The following is a 15,154-nucleotide window of genomic DNA, read 5'->3' as shown; positions in this document are numbered from 1 at the left end:
TTACTTTCATTTTATTTTGTGGCAGGTACAAATGACAGATTTGAAAGGGAGCTAGGAAATCTTGCCCTCTCTACATTTTCTCCCCCACCTCTACATCTTAAATTTAATTCCCAACTCGGGAAGGAATTTTCCCTTCCATGTTTCCTGTAATTTATTTGCTCTTTAAATTTCACACTACTAAGATAGTTTTCATTGTTGGATTTTACAGTAAAATTTCAATTAAATTTATGGTTTGCAAGGAAATTTTGCAAACTTTTCTTGCTCGCAAATCTATCGTTAGTCTTTACTGTACAAGTTACGACAAGTTTTTACTTGATAGTTAGTATAGGTGCTCATTAAATTACTGTTTGTTTTCAATATATTGTATATCTAAATAGAAAGGAATTTGCTGTGAAGTATTTCCTCGTAGAAATATCTTTCAACTGTTGTTAGGTCGTCAATGTGTACAAATACAAATCAATGTTTTATTTGAAGCTAAAACTAATACCTTTATAAGTTTGCACATAATAATAATGATAATAATAATTACTAATTGTGAAAATTACAAAAATAGAATACTATCATCTAAGTTTTTCTGAGAAAGCCAAGGTGAATGATTCCCTCACGAAAAACCGTGGACCTCCTTTCAAACCGGGATTATTATTTTCTCATGTCGAACCAAATATAAATTGTAGGTGTCACGAAAATAATAAGGTTACTATTTTATCTCAATTACGGGGATTTTAAACCTGGGGTTTATTTCACAACCTTCTTGATCCTAATAATAATTACATATTTTTAATGTTATATTGAGATAAATTATTTAATTATATTTTAAATTTAAATCGTATATATATATATATATATATTTCATTTGTTTAGCTTTAAAATGGAAAATGAATTTACTATTTTTCAGGAAATCCTTATGGTGTTGGGAGTAAGTTAATATAGATCCATTTAATTCGCTTTCTTTTTAACATTAAACTAACAAGTTTGTAATTTTCATTCTCTTCCGAATGTTTACAGGTTGCACTTATTACGATGTTGTATTTTATTTCCGTTTTTGTTACCTAATTCTAATGTATAATCTGAAGAGGTGAAGAGGATTGTTTGGGAAGGAAAACACGGGAGTAATAATTTGTAACTAAATAAAACTTCCTAATATATTGAACAAATGAAAGTAGCAGAACATTTAGGTCATTCATCATTCAAAATTAGAATAGTTAATAATTATTTGTATATAAGTTTCAATTAGTAAACTTTAAATAACCAGGGGTGCGTGAAAATGTAACGCAGTATCGACATTGAATACAATTTACCATGTCATTGACCGTAGTTCATTGGAAATATTTAATGCTTTTAGGTGCTTATTGGAGTGGATTAGGCCTTCCAACACCATACATGAACACTTCTCATTAATAGTATAAGATTAGGACCATAATACCTATGATTGCTGAAATGTATAAATTACTCTATTGTCTTAAATATTCTTCATCCAGGGAGTCTCTAATTTTTAATACAAAACTGTTCTGCCTCACATTAATTCTTGCACTGTATGAGGAGATATTTTGCACATTCGATGTAGTGGTGCTGATAATCATATTTAGCAAGACTTCCTAAAACCTTTGAATATAATCGTATTTATTTTCACTGAATAGTCCCTGAAGTATTTCAAGCAAATACTCGCGTTGCAACCATAAATTGGTACGGAGGCATACCACAACTGGATATCCCAACTGCTTTCAATCCTCCGTAAATCTTTGGAATACGTAATTTCCAATACGAAAGTTGTAATTGTATGATGAGAATCCTTCACTTCACCATTTCGCTTTTCACGTACATCTCCTGGCTTTATTAAACATAATATCAGAAATGTTGATATACATACAGGGTGTTAAGGAAAGTAATCATACTCTAAGCGCTGATAACTCACAAAATTTTCCGCTCCTTGCAAATGTAATCAGTTTGAAATATTGGGTGAAGAAATACTAAATTTAAACAAGGTAATTTTATCATAAATTGTTACCACAAGCTTGAAAACCCAACTCTGCGAATAACAATTTAGGGGAGAATTTCAAAGATATTCACCTAAACGGCTTACCACCACTTTTAATGACTGGTTCATTTATTGATTGATTTAATGTAATTTACTTCCTTCTATGATCCAGTTTTGGTTTATTTGCAAAGATGGGGGTGAGTGATGATATGATGAAATCGATGAATGGACAAAATAAAAAGGGGGAATTTCCGAAAAATGCCTTCCTCCACCCACATACATTCGGAGGTATGCGCCATTGTAGCGGTGCTTCAAAATCTACCGGAACATCAGTGACGTAAAATATTTACCGGATTCACCGGCTTATATTTGTTCTTATTTTTGATTTGTAATTATCATTTATATATATATATATATATATATATATATATATATATATATATATATATATATATATATACAAGGTGTTTCAGAGCGACCCAGACACTACCTTTTTCTCGAGAACGGGAGAACTTATCAAGTTGAAACAAAACAAATGCACCACTAAGTTGGGTCTGTAGAAAGTTTTTGCAACAGCCCCTTGTGGTTTTAGTGGAGGGCAGATGCCCCGTTCGTGCGATTTTCAAATGGGAAGGGTATATTTGGAATGAAGATTCGGAAAGGCGGAAAAAAATACGATTTTCATATGAAACATTTGTCTGTACCACCTACTGTTTTCCGTGTAGAAAATGGTTTTGCAAAAAAAGGAAGGTGAACGAAATCGAGTATACCAAGCTTAACACGCAAGATAAGTGCAGCACCATAACAGTTTCGGAAAGTGCAGGACACAAGCTTTCCAACGATATGCCACATGATAACTGTGGGACTAAAAAGGATGAAACCGCGTGACCCAAAGAAAAGGGGTCTAAAGTTAGGGAAGAACTCGAAAATTTCAAATGGCAAGGGGAGGGGGTCGAGTAATACCTCGTTTGAAAGTTCACAGAAAACGTGAAAAGGATGCGAACATGATTTTGTAATCCACTGACCGGTTTCAAAATGGCGACCAAAACAATTCCGACCCCTGAAGTTAGTGTTCCAAAGTGAGGAAGTACGTACGTAAATAGCAAAACACAAACACTGGACAGAGTGCATAAGATCCTGTACAAACAATTATGGTAATGGGTTCGCTCTTGAAACACCGTACTACTGTAAACTTTGTTTGAGCTGCAAGTTTGACCCCCCTTCACACTTTCTCCAGACTTAGGACTGGCAACGAATGGTTTACTGTCACACACAATAAGGAATTCGTTGGCGTGTTCAACGGCAGCTTCGCCAACGAAAAAGGTCATTTTCTCACAATTGATTGCCAAACCATTGTTTGACAAGAGAAATAGGCCTAATTGAAATGATGATAAGAAAAAAGAAAGAGTAATCAGAAAAGAATGAACAACATAAAACTAGAAGAATAGGTAAAGCAGCCAGTGTGATGCACATTTACCAACTTACAGTAGATGTTCGAAATGTCTTCCCTCGCTCGCAATGCATTTCTGCACACGGAAACTGAAATCATTATGTGCTGCAATAATTTCTCCCTCACTAATCTGCCTGCAAGCAGCAACTATGCGCTCGATCATGTCGTCCCTCGTTGTAGGGTGATTTTGGTAAACGATTTCTGTCAGTCGTCCCCAGAGATAATGATCTAAACATGTTAAGTCTAGTGACCTAGGAGGCCAGGGCACAGACCCACCTCTACCTACCCAGCGACCACGAAACATTGCATTCACCTGATTCCTCGCTGTCAGCTCAAAATGTGCTGGGCATTCATCTTGTTGTAGCCACATGTGTGTTCTGATGTGTAAGGGGACGTCTTCGAGAAGACTGGGCAATTGTTCTTGAAGAAATGTGCGGGACACAACACTAGTAAGCCTCGCTTGAAAAAAGGAGGTCCAATTATTCGTCCGCCGATGATTCCACACCACACATTCACAGGCCATCTACGTTGATGATCAACATCTTGCATCCAACATGGGTTTTCGGCGGCCCAGTAATGCATGTTGTCACGAATAAACAGCTGTTCTGCTGGCATTCTTTGTACAGGATCTCATGTACTCTGTCCAGTGTTTGTGTTTTGCTATTTACGTACGTACTTCCTCACTTTGGAACACCAATTTCAGGGGTCGGAATTGTTTTGGTCGCCATTTTGAAACCAATCAGTGGATTACAAAATCATGTTCGCATCCTTTTCACGTTTTCTGTGAACTTTCAAACGAGGTATTACTCGACCCCCCCCCCCTTGCCATTTGAAATTTTCGAGTTCTTCCCTAACTTTAGACCCCTTTTCTTTGGGTCACACGGTTTCATCCTTTTTAGTCCCACAGTTATCATGTGGCATATCGTTGGAAAGCTTGTGTCCTGCACCTTCCGAAACTGTTATGGTGCTGCACTTATCTTAATTGTTAAGCTCGGTATACTAGATCTGGCTCACCTTCCTTTTTTTGCAAAACCATTTTCTACACGGAAAACAGTAGGTGGTACACACAAATGTTTCATACGCAATCGTATTTTTTTCCCGCCTTTCCGAATCTGCATTCCAAACATACCCTTCCCATTTGAAAATCGCTCGAACGGGGCTTGTGCCCCCCACCAAAACCACAAAGGGTGGCTTTCGGGCTGTTGCAAAACTTTCTACGGATTCTTTGGGCCCAACTTAGTGGTGCGTTTTTTTGTTTCAACTTGATACGATCTTCAGTTCTCGAGAAAAAGGTAGTGTCTGGGTCGCTCTGAAACACCCTATATATATATATATATATACCAGAAAATGGACCAATGATAATTCGGAGACCAGAATTAGTCATTGTTTTGCATATAATACTGTAAGTATTGTGTAAATGTTATTGTGTTAGATCTACATTTAGTGATATTAGAATATCTTAAATTTAGAGAGAGAGGTTATAATAATTATGTTTAAATAGTAATATTAATACTAGTGTAAAGTGTATGAAATGGTGTGTGTGTGTGTGTGTGTGTGTATATATATATATATATATATATATATATATATATATATATATATATATATATATGAAACGGTTAGGGATTTGAAAAGTTAACACAGTTACTAATTGGGGGCGGTAGGAAGTTAACAGCCTCTATTTTTTGTTAATCGCAGTAGGAGAAGTGGGTACTTATGATCATCAGTTCGAGATGGACATCCTGAGGGCCAGATGCATCTTGCAAACAAACGAGGCTCTGGCAACTGGCCCTATGGCCAGTATAAATCTGTGTGTTGTTCTGTTTGTTTTTTTTGGCCTCATGTGTGCTGAGTTCACTTTATAGCTTCAGCTTTTAACGGAAGTCAGAAGGTTTAAGATTTTAGTTATGCAACGTAGATTTGTTATTTGTAACGGTAATGAGCTGGACCCCTTATAATTTGACAGGTGTAATATAGCCTAAGTACTGACGCACCCAAAATTTTAAAATCAAATTCAAATTCATTGTCATCTACGTACTTCCTTCTTCGATCCTGACGAATGAAGTGAATAATCTTCTTCGCGTTGCTACTGCGACGGGCTAAATTCAATTAGATTAAATTTATTAGATTGAACCCAACAACTACGACTCGATAACTGAGTCTCAACGATCCTGAAACGTTGAAAATGTCATAGGTTTGAATTATTTATTTTGATACACTTTGCCTAGTAACGCTGGTGACGCGTACAGATCGCTGGAGATTAAAATTTTATACCTTCGGATTTCAAATAGGATTTCAAATAATTTACAACTAACAATAACCCCTTTTCATAGCAACAGCATTAACCCAAATTACACATGTGAAATTCCCCCCTTCTGAAAGAGAAGAATTAATCAGTTAAACATTTTCATAAACATCAAGTACAAATGGAAGAAAATGTTTTAGCACGTAAATATGAACACCAGAAACAGTAAACTTGTTTATTGTTTTCAATTTAACACATATTACCTGCGTATGAAAGCATCGACAATTTGTCCTTATTAAGTTAAGAGACATAAAATAAGAACTGTCGAAACATGAACGAAAATTTACCCATCAAAGTCATTTAACATGCACCATTAATACCATATAAGGAATTACAAAAGTCCTAATTACTTCCTATTTTGACATTGAACCAATTTTGGAACATGTTCCTAGTATATTTTGACTAGAGCTGTGCGTTTCTTGCACGAAAATAAATCGTTTTACGTGTGCACAGAGCCCTTATCAGACATGGCGTCGATGGCCATTTTGTAAATAACGCATGGTCTGTGACGTGTACTAGTACCGTTTCCCGTAAAATTCAACACACGCGAGATAGCTATCTCATAAACAACTTTGCTTAACCGTTGTAAACACGATCTTCGAGAATTTTCTTTCTCTCAAAGTCACTTAAGATAATTTATTTCCTCACCTGGTGTGTCGGGAACGACGAGTCCAGTACGCACGAGTCCACTCTTACCTCCCTCTTCCCGAGAGCTCCATTCCTTTCCAACACTTATTTTTGCGATGTGCTTTCACTTCATGCTATTAACTGCCGTTTTGTCCTAACTGCAGATGTAAGATTCCTCCCTAAAGCACGGAAACAATTCTGATTTCCTCCACTGTAGTGACCTTGCTTTGTTCACTCCATGTTCTTTTTTCCGGAAGTCCTTCTCCACCACTGCACACCCCTCTCGATCACTATTCGTCATTTTTGCAGAGCACATTTGTCTTTACCAAACAACAATTTTTTATGATTTAAATACCACACGTTAACAGATATGTATATGCGTTAAGGAACCCAGTGTAATGCTCAATAAGATAAACTTTTTGCTGATAATTAACCAAAGGCATCTAGACCAAAACGCTGTATATTTTATGATTTTGCGCCATAACAGCGAATTGCCCATGCGTGCAGTGACCGACACATCAAAATGTCCTTGTGCATAAGGAAACCGCGAGAAAATTCGGGTCTCAAACAAAGGAATTTACCATTCAAACGCGCACAACGGTCAGAGCCATCTAGCGATTCTTCGCGTAACTATTAAAGCAACAAAGTTTTCATATTGCATAGGCATTCCACCTATCGTGAATTCTTTGCACTAGACGAGTTCATCGTCTTTGAACCTGAGTTGGGTTATTTTACCGCAGCAAAACACACACGAAACTTAAGTTTCCAGAATACCTTATGACAGTTCGTCATAAATGGCGCCCAACATAGGGCTGAACCCTCACACAATACTTTTGATACAATACTAAAGTTAGACTTACATCACATAAACATTCATATTCTACATATTCACTAATATACATATTTAATATATACAGACATATTACTTTATTGTTTACAACATGAAACATCCCGGATCACCAACTCTGGTGACTACATCATACTCCAGAAAGAAGGAACCCCGCATGTGTTTTGGCGTCTTGTAGAACATAGTGGCTTGTATATTTTTGGTTGGAGCAGGAAACAAATGAATGCCTAGGCTCACCGCAACATTATACTTACTTGACTATTAGCCCGCCGCAAGCATAACCTAACTTGACCTTTACCGCATCATACCTGCCCCCACCCGCAAACTCAACAACACCCCCATGGAACTACCTAAACAACTCCTAATTCGCTTCTGGATTCAGTCTATCTGAGCTAATCACTATTTAAAGGCGTAGTATGAGCCTTGTGTGCTACTACCCTAATGAGCTGCAGTTGGTATTTTCTTTGACCTGACCACAACAACGATGCAAATAGTGGTGTTCCAAATATTTATAAGATGAATACCCTTGAGCAATCTATCATAGAAAATGTCTTATCTTATTTTGGAGCAATCAGGAAGATTTCAGGCTCATCTCGCATACTAGTACGCCGCAGAAATTTCACCTACTTGGTCAACTCGCCCGCCGCAGGCTCAATCTCACTTTACCCATACGAGAAATTTTAACCTTGCTCTTCCCCTACCCCCTCCTTATTGGCACTGTTTTTAACTAAAACGTCTGATTTACAGCTAAACCCCATCGTCTGTAGCATTTCATCCACACCTTCCAAATTCAAATCTAGTAATCTTTTCACCCACATTTTTACCTTGTCCTCTGAACAATTCCAAACTTTACAATTTTCTATCGACTGGTGATCCAATTTTTCTCCTGTCACACAATCTATCAATGAAAGCGTGGAATCTTTACTGTTCTTAACACAAAGGTAAGGGCCGACAAAGAGGTCACAATATTTTCTTATCACCTTATCTCCGGTACCACTTAAGGTCTGATTCTTAACGAAGACTAGCTTACCCTCTTCCACTACAGGTTTAGCATCCATCTTAGCATTATGTTGCTTCAATTTATTTTGCCTTTTACTAAGACTAGACAGATTCGCCATGACTAGCTTGTCATTCCACGTGACATTGTTAGCATCGACCCCCAGCGTCGGTATATCGGTCAAACTCTTTGTCATGTTTAATCTCAACTCCATCGGAGAATAACCTGTTTGTAACGAAATGGAACCATTCAGAAGGCGCAGAGCTACAGGTACTTTTTCCGGCCATTTATTGTGATTGGAATTACAGAGTATTCTCATCAAACGGTTCAATTCCGAATGATAGCGCTCTACCCAATTTGAGCTCGGATGGTACACCGGAGTGTAAACAAGTTGTACCCCCCATGTTTTCATTGCATTCTGAAAAATTTTCGACTTAAATTGTGGCCCATTATCAGAAACTATCCTCTGAGGAATCCCCAAATGAACAAAGTACACTTTTGACAATTTATTCACAATGGTATTGGCATTGCTATTAACCACCGGGTATGCCACCAAATACCTTGTTGCTGCATCTAGAACCGTAAACAAAACCTTTCTCGTTTAGGCCCCAGCGCAAACGGACCCTGCAGATCAATAAACAAAATCTCCCCCGGCATGTCTGTGAAATGAGACCTAGCAACAATTTTAGCCGGATGTTTATTCGGTTTTGTACGCTGACACAACTCACAGTTTTTTACATACGACTTAATATCAGATTTCATCCCTTGCCAGTAGAAAACCCGATATAAGTGAGATAAAGTTTTGGCAACTCCGAAGTGTCCCATGTCATCATGTCCAGCCACCAAAACTTTATTTATCAATTTGACAGGAATACATATCCTGTGACGCGAAACATCATGGAAGTCTTTAATATAAAGAACATCATCATTTAAGCAGTATGTTCGATTCCAAGATCTTGAGCGAGAATTGATCCTTTGACTTACCCCCTTAAGATGATCAATAATTTCTCTCAAACCCACGTCATCACTCTGTAAATCAATCAACTCCTCCTTGGTGAAAATCTTCTGATTTAAATGCGTAACTACAGAAATATTTACCAAAAATTGAGAATCAGGTGTATCTGGAAAGTTTCTACTAAGGGTATCTGCCAAGAGGTTGTCCGAACCCTTGCAATATTGCACCACGAAGGAATACTGTTGGATCTGTATAAACCATCTTGTCAGCCTGGCATTCCATGAATGTGCAGATTCTAACCACGTGAGTGATTTGTGGTCAGTGACAACAACAAATTGTCTACCCTTAAGAAACGTGGAAAATTTTTCGATCGTATATAGTATAGCCAAAACTTCGATCTCAGTTGACGTATACGACTTTTCGTATGTTCTAAGCAACCTGCTGACGAATCCTAAGGGTTTCATTTCCCCGTCAGTAATTTGGTAACAAAAGCCCCCTATCCCCACAAGAGATGCGTCCGTTTGAATATAGAACGTTTTCTCAAAATCTGGAAAGTTAAGGGTCACTTCATGGACTACCAACGCCTTCAGGTGCATAAAAGCTTGTTCAGCTTGTGTGGTCCAATGCCACTTCGTCTTAAGTTTTAGTAGTTCATATAGCGGTTGTGCCACCATGGCATAATTAGGAATATACTTCGCTAACCAATTAAAACATCCCAGAACCCTTTGCAACTGTTTCAAGTTTTCAGGTTTGCGTAGGTTAACAATGCTTTCGACGTAGGAAGGATCTTTCTGGAAACCCTGTGTCGTGATTATGTGTCCCAAAAACTTAAACTCTTGCACTGCAAACCTACATTTTTCTAGCTTCAACGTAAAACCCGCGCATTTTAATCTTTCCAAGACCAGACTGACATGCCTTAGATGTGAATCAAAATCTTTAGATTTGATGATGATATCGTCTACGTACACCACAACAAAATCTAAAAATGATCCCAGTACCCTATTCATGACATCCACGAACACAGCCGTGCCGTTCACCGAACCAAACACAACTCTTTTAAATTGGTACAGAATACCCTCAAATGCAAATGCCGTGAATTTACGACTGTCAGTATGTAAAGATACTTGCCAATAAGCGTTACCTAAGTCCAGCGAGGTGAAGAATTTACAGCCTAAAAATGAAGTCAACAGATCGTTAATCTTCATTGGCGTCAGTTGCATGAGTTTAACGTGTTGATTAACCTTTTTCAAATCTACACATAATCGTATCCCCCCATTTGGTTTGGGAACCACCAGTAGAGGCGAACGATATTCGGACTGTGAAAGCTCAATCACATCCCAAGCCAACATTTGGTTTAAATGATTCCTAACTTGATCCCTGTAAGCATAAGGAATGGGGTAATTCCTCGCCACGATTGGTTCAACAGTGTCCAATACCATCCGATGTTCGTACTCTCTACATAATCCCGGTGTGTCAGTAAACATCTGTTCAAAGGCGCTTAACATGTCTATGAATCGAGAATTCAAATTTTCTTCTAAGTTCAGCGAACCCTTCACTTTGTGCATGAAAGACGACTGTTCATTTGCTGAAAGATCTATATTCATTGAAACGTTCATCAAAGACAAGTCCGGTCCCAAAGAATCTACTTCTCTAAGAGGTGTGAACTTCAAAAGTGCTTTACCATTGGGAGTATGATAAAAGAAAGCATCTACGTCGAAGTTTAGTTCACCGTGAACCCCATATATCACATCTAAACCTAGCAATACGGGTACATTTAATTTTTTCACCACTAGAAACTGTACATAATAATCATGCCCCCCCAAATTGATCATCAATTTCGTGATTCCTTCAACAAATTTAGACCTCAAACCAGTATAATCTACTAATTTAATATTGGATGCTGGTTCCAATCTTGGTCTCGAGATCAAAGACGAAATCGATTTCCAAGTGTTAAATTCGAGGAGAGACACCTCGGCACCACTATCACATAGAGCATTAAAAACTTTACCTAATATGGCAATTTTAATCATAGCAGACGTATGCTGTTGGTAACCCACATTAACAGGTATAGTTGAATTCATTTCATCAAGAAAATCACTCTCCTCTCCCCACGTATCATTTATATTTACAAACTGTATAGCAGGAAATTTTACCTCACCCTCACCCCCTGCCCGTTGGTAAGAGCTCCTCTCCGGTTTTCCGAACTTGGACATTCCCTGGATGGCTCGTCCATCGCATGGATCTCAGCTTCAACTATGATTTGAGAGCCAGGCTCGGATACCCCTTGTACTAACTTTCTTAAAATTCCCCTTTTCCTAAGGAAATTGAGAACCCGAGACATTCCTTCTCTGTTCCAATGTACTCGATCAACTTTTCCCCGCGAAGGATTTCCCAAATATTCTTCATAAAGGTCATATCGAATTTCACCTGAGCTATCAAAAAACAAAGAAGAGATATCGTGTACTTTGACATTTCTTGCATCATGAAACGAGGCTATGAAATCATTAATCCCTTTCCATTTGTGCCAGACATTGGAACTTTTGTTACGCATAATACGTGCTATGGGAGGTAGGGTCAACCAATTGATCTCCTTTGTCCTTCCTTTCAGCAATTCCAGCGTCTCCGACAAGTTGCACTTTATAGTTTCTTCCGTCTGGAAGTTAAGTATATCGTTCGTACCTATCATGACTATCACTGAGTCAGCCAATTTTGAGCACGACTTTAACCTGCCGTTTAATTGCTCGGTAGTTTGTCCACTGACTGTTAATCCTATCCTGCGATTTCCTTGTTCATCGAAATTGAACTGATAATTACCAAACTTCTGAGCTACTCTGAGTAACATACTGTCGCCGATCAATTGTTTCCCTTCTATCAACGGTTGAATAGCACTTGTCTGTTGTTCTGCTCCCTTACTTCTTTGAGGTAACGCAGACGCAACCCTATTAACTGGAGGTTTATTCATGCCTAAACCCACATCACCTCCTACGATGTGAGTTGGTCTCCGTTTCCCAACAAGGAATTATCGGCTGAATCTCTATTGTACTGAAAACGTCGTTTCGAATTGGGACTGAAATTTGTGTTCTTTCTAACGCTAGTGGGTGAAGTCTTTATTTCCCGCGACCCTGGTCTAAGTTTCTCTTCAGAGGCCTCAGAAGTGACTGAGACTTTGTTCACCCCACCCTTGAACCCTTTGCCTTTAGGAAGTGGAGCCACATCTCGTTTTACATTTACATCCTGTAAAGACTCATAGTTTTCTATTATGTGTATCGCCTCCGCGAAGGACGAAACATCCTGCATCACGATGTGTTCCCTCAACTTATAAGGCAAGAGCGTGCCAATTTGAGCCACGATATGAGAGTCCTCCGCCTTAGGTTGAATGGAACGTAACAACTTAAAGTTCCTCGAGAAGAATTGTAATACACTCTCCTCCGAGGTCCTTTGATAGGGCGAGTTCAATACCTTTGCAAGACAGGAGCTACGCCACCTGGAACTCTCGTAATGGTTAATGAATTCAGTTTTGAATAATTCGTAAGTGACTAAGTGAGCTTTCCGCTCCGAAAACCAAAGTTTCGCGCTATCCGTTAATAATTTCGGAACATACTTTATGTATTGCATCGAGTCTATACCATATAATTCTAACAGTTCCTCAACCTTTTCCAAAAATTCAGATGGAGTTATCGTGGTGATCAACCCATTGAATTTCGGAAATTTCAACAAGTCTTGAGGCTTTATGCTGTACACTTTGGTACGAACCGCGTCCTGATTCTGGTTACGATCAGACCGTTCTTTGACACCTTCTAACACCTTCCCCTCACTCTCGGCTTTTATTAGAGACCCCAAAACTTTAGCTCTTTTGTGCCTAGTCTTAATGTAGCTTTTCTTGCTGAAAGTGGAATTGACCTTCCACGGTTTTTCAGCATCAGATGTAGATTCGGTGCTCACCACGTCATGACAAGGAAATGATTTAGTCCTGCTATTTTGCTTACCAGTAACAACGTCTGAGTCGTCCGTTGAGGTAGCTTTATCTACACAATCCACCCTTGCGAACCCAGACCCCAAACCCTTGAGACCCTTTTCATTCAATTGCTTGCCGCCACTGATTCGAAGATGTTGAGTAATACTAGAACCATCTTGTTCCCAGTTGATCAGAACTTTACTGAACCTATCCATGGAGCTTTCAAGAGATTTCAATGTCACCATGACCTCCGTAGGCAACGTGTTAAGAACAGTAGTTCCCGAATCTACGTTCTGAGAGAATGTCTGTCCTACTGTCTGAGATGAAGAAGAACATTCCTTTTTCATCGCAGCTAACTCACTTTCATTGACGACTTTTCCAATTTGTGAGCTCGATGATATTTGATCTAAATTCCTATCCCTACTCCCTATCTTGTCTAACACTTTCTCTACAATTTGCCCTTCCAGTGACTTAATATCATTTGCCTTCTCAATTTTCATCTGATCCAAGGACTCATGCATTCCCAGTACTTCTGAATCCAACTTCTTTGCTAGTGCTTCATACTTTGCTTCCAACCCCTCAGCCCTATTCATACATTCTACCCTATATTGAGAGACCGACAACGTGAGATCATTTAAACCTTCACTTGTCTTTATAACATCTTGCTGCAGCTCTAATATGCATTTACTGGTGTCCTCTAGATCAGACTGCAGTTTACCCACTACCTTACTAGTATGAGCTGCAAGTTCTGTTTTGAGCAACTGATTGCTTTGATTGAGTTCTGATTTGAGCAACTGATTGCTGTCTCTGAGTTCTGATTTGAGTGACTCAGTGCATTCCTTGTTCCTTTCCTCACTCTGTTTAATAAAGGCGAACAAGGAATCTAATGTAACCGGTTCCTGCTCAGTTGCCATTATTAATATTAGCTTTAACAACAGCAATTAACCAACTAAAGATTAACCTACTTGAAACCCAACAAAAAATTCAATAACGCAGCCCCTCTGCACTTGAGTCCTCGTAATCTTGCGACGGGCTAAATTCAATTAGATTAAATTTATTAGATTGAACCCAACAACTACGACTCGATAACTGAGTCTCAACGATCCTGAAACGTTGAAAATGTCATAGGTTTGAATTATTTATTTTGATACACTTTGCCTAGTAACGCTGGTGACGCGTACAGATCGCTGGAGATTAAAATTTTATACCTTCGGATTTCAAATAGGATTTCAAATAATTTACAACTAACAATAACCCCTTTTCATAGCAACAGCATTAACCCAAATTACACATGTGAAATTCCCCCCTTCTGAAAGAGAAGAATTAATCAGTTAAACATTTTCATAAACATCAAGTACAAATGGAAGAAAATGTTTTAGCACGTAAATATGAACACCAGAAACAGTAAACTTGTTTATTGTTTTCAATTTAACACATATTACCTGCGTATGAAAGCATCGACAATTTGTCCTTATTAAGTTAAGAGACATAAAATAAGAACTGTCGAAACATGAACGAAAATTTACCCATCAAAGTCATTTAACATGCACCATTAATACCATATAAGGAATTACAAAAGTCCTAATTACTTCCTATTTTGACATTGAACCAATTTTGGAACATGTTCCTAGTATATTTTGACTAGAGCTGTGCGTTTCTTGCACGAAAATAAATCGTTTTACGTGTGCACAGAGCCCTTATCAGACATGGCGTCGATGGCCATTTTGTAAATAACGCATGGTCTGTGACGTGTACTAGTACCGTTTCCCGTAAAATTCAACACACGCGAGATAGCTATCTCATAAACAACTTTGCTTAACCGTTGTAAACACGATCTTCGAGAATTTTCTTTCTCTCAAAGTCACTTAAGATAATTTATTTCCTCACCTGGTGTGTCGGGAACGACGAGTCCAGTACGCACGAGTCCACTCTTACCTCCCTCTTCCCGAGAGCTCCATTCCTTTCCAACACTTATTTTTGCGATGTGCTTTCACTTCATGCTATTAACTGCCGTTTTGTCCTAACTGCAGATGTAAGATTCCT

General features: G+C 38.5%; 1 long non-coding RNA gene across 1 annotated transcript in view; it reads left to right on the top strand.

The window, feature by feature from the left end:
• Positions 1 to 925, top strand: part of LOC145977727 (uncharacterized) — a 129,936-nt gene extending 129,011 nt beyond the window's left edge. Inside the window, exon 5 of the long non-coding RNA XR_014440627.1 lies at positions 896 to 925. This is a non-coding gene — a long non-coding RNA (uncharacterized LOC145977727). The remainder of the gene's footprint in view (positions 1 to 895) is intronic.
• The last annotated feature ends 14,229 nt before the right edge of the window (positions 926 to 15,154 follow it).

Source organism: Lepisma saccharinum, chromosome 23, assembly GCF_977018435.1.
Source record: "Lepisma saccharinum chromosome 23, izLepSacc3.1, whole genome shotgun sequence".
Lineage (NCBI taxonomy): Eukaryota > Metazoa > Arthropoda > Insecta > Zygentoma > Lepismatidae > Lepisma > Lepisma saccharinum.
The sequence above is the reverse complement of the archived record's forward strand: the minus strand, read 5'-3'. Positions and strand labels throughout refer to the sequence as shown.